The sequence below is a fragment of the Palaemon carinicauda genome, chromosome 39, assembly GCF_036898095.1.
Source record: "Palaemon carinicauda isolate YSFRI2023 chromosome 39, ASM3689809v2, whole genome shotgun sequence".
NCBI classification, from domain to species: domain Eukaryota; kingdom Metazoa; phylum Arthropoda; class Malacostraca; order Decapoda; family Palaemonidae; genus Palaemon; species Palaemon carinicauda.
Genome location: NC_090763.1, coordinates 22,962,866 through 22,969,820, shown reverse-complemented (window position 1 = coordinate 22,969,820; position 6,955 = coordinate 22,962,866).

Below are 6,955 nucleotides of genomic sequence, written 5' to 3'. Positions count from 1 at the left end.
TGAGAGTAAACTTATTGGGCGGTAATTTTCTAGATCTATTGTGTGTCTTTTTGTGAAATAATATAATGATGAAGTATTTTCCAAGCTGTAGGTATAGGGCATTCTTACAGACATTTTGTGTAAAGTTCAGCAAGTTTTACTTTTTTGAAAGCCACATCTATTATTAAATCAATTGTTAGGTCGTCATCTCCTGCTGCTTTGCCCCTTTTCATGCATATTGCTTTCTTTACTTCTATGTATATAATAGGGAGACTTTTAAAGAAAACCAATTTGGAAAAATCTTTATTGGCTTTATTTCAAAACTTGTATGATGATTTTTTTCCATATATAAACAAAGTGCCTATTATATTTTTACCTTATTTGTTGCAAATCATTGAATGGTCAGTGTAAAATCTCTCTCTCTCTCTCTCTCTCTCTCTCTCTCTCTCTCTCTCTCTCTCTCAATGGATTCATTAGCCCAGTCAGCTAAAGTTAATATCAATCAGGTGGACGAACCGGTTAATATGAAACCACTATGAGTCATAAAGGCTCAAGTGTTAACAGGTTTTTATTTTCTTCAGAAATCTCTCTCTCTCTCTCTCTCTCTCTCTCTCTCTCTCTCTCTCTCTCTCTCTCTCATAAAGACTAACATAATTATAGGCTTAACCTTAAATAGACATTGCATTCTGTACTTTGATATTATTATTGCTACTATTAAAAAAAAATTAAATTATATTGTCATTGTTTTTACTAAACTAAACATTTATCAAAATAACCTTAAACACTGAATGGAAATATTTTATGAACTTTATAGAAATTTGTTGAAATTTCTTGAAATTTGTTCAGTATCTCCCACAGGTATTAATAGGCAAATATCTGTACTGTACCCCCCAGTATTATCATCCTTACTACCTTATATTCTTCTCCGCTTTATATAAAACATTGACATTTCCAATGGTGTTAGCAATCTACATTTGCTTTAACACACTTGCAGACTGAACAGTTCCCTTTGCATGACCAATTGAACAGTTCACTGCACAATTTGTACACTTCGGGAATTTTATTATTATTATTATTATTATTATTATTATTATTATTATTATTGGTTGCTAAGCTACAACCCTAGTTGAAAAAGCAGAATGCTATAAGCCCAACAGCTCCAACAGGGAAAATAGCCCAGTGAGGAAAGGAAATAAGGAAAAACTACAATAACTTTAAGAACAATGTTAAAATAAATCTTTCATATGTAAACTATAAAAACTTGAAAATAACAAGAGCATATAAACTTTAAAATAACAAGAGGAAGAGAAACAAGATAGAATAGTGTGCCCGAATGTACCCTCAAGCAAGAGATCTCTAACACAAGACAGTGGAAGATCATGGTACAGAGACTATGGCACTACCAAAGACTAGAGAACAATTGTTTGATTTTGGAGCGTCCTTCTCCTAGAAGAGCTGCTTACTATAGCTAAAGAGTCTCTTCTACCCTTACCAAGAGCAAGGTAGCCACTGAAGAATTGTAGTGCAGTAGTTAACCTCTTGAGAGAAAAAGAATTGTTTGGTAATTTCAGTGTTGTCAAGTGTATTAGGAAAGAGAAGAATGTGTAAAGAATAGGCGAAAGTATTCTGTGTATCTGTCGGCAAAGATGAAATGAGCCGTAACTAGAGAGAGGGATCTAATATAGTACTGTCTGGGAAGTCAAAGGACCCAATAACTCTCTAGTGGTAGTGTCTCAACGGGTGGCTGGTGCCTTGACTAACCTACTACCTACAAACTAGTACCAATATATGGGTAGATATGTATCTTGGTCCATGCAAAATCAGTCTGATTGAGGAGGACTGGATACTTGAATTTCAGCCAGAAGAGCCAGCACTGGCGCTTAGGAGGCCATTCAATGTCAATGAGAAACTGGGAGAAAAACCCAAAGTTACATTTTGAAGTAAAAGTTAAAGGCTTGACAGTAAGATGGAAGAAAGGAAGAGATGAGGAAGGAAGTAAATGTTGTAGAGGCTGTCTGAGGAAAGAACTGCCAGTGATTTGAGCCTTCTGGAAACGTTGTAAACGTTGTAGAGGCTGTGTAGTGAGTGCATGTGGTGTTGTAGTCAGTGATTTTAGCCTTCTAGAAATTTAATAAACAATATAGATGCTGTTTGAGCACTGCTAGCTTTGTTTGATGGTTGTCTAGATTCCTGCCTTAAACAGTGTGCAGTGGACTTGCAGCAAGAGCACATCACTGAACAGTGTCAGTATGTCTATTGGCTTGTTCCATTGGTGGTTGAATTCAAGAGTGTTGGTTTTGACATACAATACGACTACCAAACTCTCTATCTCCTTGAAACGTTTGTCTTCTAAATACAACAATAGAAGGGGATGACCAGCGAGAAATACTTATTCTTTTGCCATGTCTTCATATTATTATTGTTATTTCTATTATCATTACTGTAGTTAAGCTACAGTCCTAGTTGGGAAAGCAGGAGGCTATAAACCCAAGGGTATGTATGGAAATAAGGAGATAAATAAGATGAGAAAGAAATAATGAACAATAAGAATAACAGATTTTAATAACACTAACAACATTAAAATAGATATTTCACGAATAACCTATAAAAAGAAACGTCAGTCGGTTCAGTATAAAAACATTTCCTGCAATTTTGAACTTTTGAAGTTCTACCATCAACTACCTGATTAGGAAGATCATTCTACAAGTTGGTCACGGCTGGAATAAAACTTCTAGAATATTATGTAGTATTAAGCCTTATGATGCAGAAGGTCTGACGATTAGAATTAACTGTATATCTCTAGTATTACTAAGAGGAAGATCTGAATGCAAGGGATGGTTAGGATAATGAAATATATTGTGTAACATGCATAACGATCTAATAGAAGGATGGTGCCAGAGATTAATATCTAGATCAGGAATAAAAAAAAGTGATAGACTGCAAGTTCTTGTACATCAAATTAAGATGAGATGCAGCAGCTGAAGACCAGACAGGAGAACAATACTTGAAACAAGGCAGAATGAAAGAAATAAAACGCTTCTTCCTTATTGGTTAATCAACGAAAATAGACTTTCTCAATAAGCCAAACTTTCCAAACCGACGTCTTACACTGCCATCAAAGGCAGGGGTTGTGTTCCTATCTGAAAGTGCTTGGAACACAGCCATGCTCAGAATTTGGCTTACTAAGGCTAGTACAAAGGCTAGCACAAGTGGACCCAATAAGAAACATTTTCTTCTTGAAGGTTTTAAGTATGGATTTTATATGCATCCATTGTGAATAGTGTACATGATCTAATAAGCCAAAGAAGAGTGGTGTTTGTGCTTCCTAATCTTCCACATATAGAGGGGAAATTTCTTTGAGCTCAGATGAAGATGAGAATTAGTGTTAAATATGTTATGATCAGATCCCAGTACATGAAAGTGGGACTCTTCATCGGCTTTCATGTTTTTTTTTATTTCTGGACATAAAACTCTTCAAAATCTGTTGGATTTTCACTAAGCATGAAAACCTTCTTCTGGAGATTATCTGGGGTCAAGAGAGTTACAGAGTTACTTAGTGGGCATGTCTGGGATAAGTTAGGTTTGATATTTTCAGATATGAATCGGTTAATATACTTTTATTTCACCCGAATCCTTTTCAATGAATTGCACAAATAGCGAATTGTTTAGGTATAAAAGAACTCATCGCCTCAGAAATCTTAACCATATTGCAATGGTGGCCATCATCATGGTGAATACATGAGAAGCCGTCCTGTGAGACCTGCTAAGTACCTTTCAACTCGTGGCATCAAGTATGGGCTGCCTGTCCTATCGCCTTCTGGCTCTTTTACCTTGCGGAAGCTGGCTTTGAGGTTTACCAGCTTTTTAGACTTATCCATATGCATGTTCATAATTATTGGATAATAGCAATGATAGTTATAGAAACTATAACCATTGTTGCTTGCTTGTAGCAAGGATCTCTATGGTACGTATATAATATAGGCCACATAGGTGAATGTTGGTGGCTGGGTGGGTAACGACACTGAGGATTGGTGGGAATTTGTAAGTTCAATGGTGTTGCTTGCTGGTCGGAAGGGTTGACCATAAGTAGCTGCAACAGAATGGTGAAACACAGGGATTCCTCCTCTTTTACTTTTAATTTTAAAATAGATATACCTTTAATACAACTTCAAAGGAATAAATAGCCACATCATGGTTATAATTTGTTCTATAATTCTTAGTTTTATAGTTTAGAAGATACAATATATATATATATATATATATATATAATATATATATATATATATATATATATATATATATATATATATATATATATATATATATATATATATATATCATCATCATCATCATCATCATCAGCCATTACTAGTCCACTCAGGAACAAAGGCCTTAGGCATGTCTGTACTTGTGTCTATTTATGGTCTTTATGCCATTCCACACCCACAAACTTTCTTAGTTCGTCAGTCCGTCGTCTTTTAGGTACCCATACTGTTGTTCTTAATGTCCATCCATTGTCTGTCATTCTCATTTTATGTCCTTCCTATGTCCATTTCTCTTTCTTACATGTTTGAATATCCTCTACTTTAGTTTGCTCTCTTATCCATGTTGCTCTTTTTTCCGTCTTTTAGTTTTATTCCCATTATTATTCTTTCCATAGCTCTTTTGAGTTGTAACTAGCTTATATTCTAAGGCTTTAGTAAGACTCCAAGTTTTTTTATGAATAAGTTAATACTGGGAGAACTATCTCATTAAATACTTTTCTTTTTAGAGAAAGTAGCATTTTACTTTTTATATAATTTTGTTTGCCTAAAGTTCACCATCTCATGTTTATATTTCTTTTAATTTCGGTCTCGTGTCCTGGGGAAACACTTTCTGTTTGTCCTAAGTATGTGTATTAATTAACAATCTATAGAGGTTCGTTTATAACCCTTATTTTTTTTTCTCTGGATTTTCATTGAACTTTATCTTAGTTTTACTCATTCATTTGCAGTCACACATTTTTGCTTTCTCTATTCAGGTTGGATTTTTCCCACTGCCTTTTTGTAGGTTAAGGATTGATGTACTTCGTGTTCTAACATAAGATTTATCTACTTCTTGTCTTTGAAGGGTTCTCATTACTGCTAAAGTTTAGAGGGTATTAAAAGCTTTTTCATAGTGTATAAATTGGATACATAATGGTTTGTCATATTCTTAATTTTTCCATTTGCTGGTTAATTACATGGATATGGTCAGTTGTTGAATACCCACTTCTAAAGTCTGCCTGCTCTCTTGGTTTATTAAAGTCTAGCTGTCTTTCTGTTTGGCCTAATATGATCTTAGTAAATATTTTATATATTACTGAGAGTAAACTTATTAGGCTGTAATTTTTTCAGGTCTTCTGTGGCCACCTTTTTGTGAATTAGTATTAGTGTAGGTATAGAGCATTCTTGCAGATATTTTGTGTAAAGTTCAGCGAGTTTTACTACTAAGAAATCTCCTCCTTTTATTATTAAATCAATTGTTAGGCCAATTGCTCTTGCTGTTTTGGCTCATTTCATGTCTTTTAATGCTTTCTTTGCTTCTATTGATACGTTTGGTACCGGCTCAGGTGTTTTATTATTTCTATTGAAGTTATTTCTTCTAACAATATTGTACTGTATAGCATTATGTAGAAATTCTCAGAAAGTTTTAGAACTCTATCTCTATTGGCGATATTATTTCCATTTTCATCCTTTAAAGCAAACATCTTCTCGGGCCCTGTTCTAAGTCAATTTGATGCTTCCTCCATTTAGTGTTCCCTCAATTTTTGAATGATTGTGTTTACGGATGTCTTGGGTCTTTAGTTTGTTTATTATTTCTGATAGTTCTAGTAATTCTATTTCTTATCTCTTGGATTTGAACTTCATTTCCAATCTTTTCCTTATCGGTTTTTAAGGTCTTTACTGATAGTTTTCCTTGATCTTGTTCAGGAACTATTCCACCTATCTCTTGTGCTGATTCCAATACAAATTACGTTAAATCACTGCTCATTTCTTCTTTACTTGCTTCCATTTGACCATGTAGCTGGGAGTACCTGTTTTGTACTGCTAAACTAAACATCAGATTTTCTCTGTGTCTATAAAATCATTTTCCCTATGAGTCCCTTTATGCTGGTTGCAATTATCTATTCTCCGGGATTCTTACAAAGCATGTAGTACAGTTTTGTTAATGTTTAAAAAAACCTTCTATATGATAGTATGATTGAATGTTTCATAGGATTTGTTTTCTGTGAATTTATTTTCGAGCCCAATTGTATTGCTTTATGTCCAATTATTAAAGACATCACGAGACCATATTACCATTGATTAATCCATATTTAGACCTTGAATCAATCTATGTATTAGTTTTTCTCTTTCTTTTCGCCATTCTATGGTCGCTTGGTTTTTACTTTAGCAGTGTTAGATCTTTAACTAAATTAACTTTTTCTCTGAGCATTAAATCTATTTTATTTTTCTTTCTCCATTCGCGCTTCTCCATGTCCATTTTTTATATTCCTTTTTATAAAAGGTGTCCATGATCTTAAGATTGTTTCAGCAAATACTACAAGCATGTCTCTTATGTCACTCCTTGTGCCCATTCTAAGTTTGCCTACTGCGGATACTCCTCTCGTCTTTTGACCTACTTTAGCATTTAAGTCATCCAAAACAAATGTAAATTGAGTCTTATTTTTTTTTTTTTTTTATAGATATCACCAGATCTTCATAAGAGTTTCTATTTCTTTCTTTGCAGGAGATGTTTTTGGTCTATAGGTTTGAGGGATCTTCAGTCTATACCTTTTTTTTTTTTAATCCTACAATTCTATCACTAGTAATATATATATATATATATATATATATATATATATATATATATATATATATATATGTATATATATAATCATACAATTCTGAATAAACTTTATATTCTTACACACGGCCGCTAATATATTTACAAAATCACACGACACCTTTTTTCC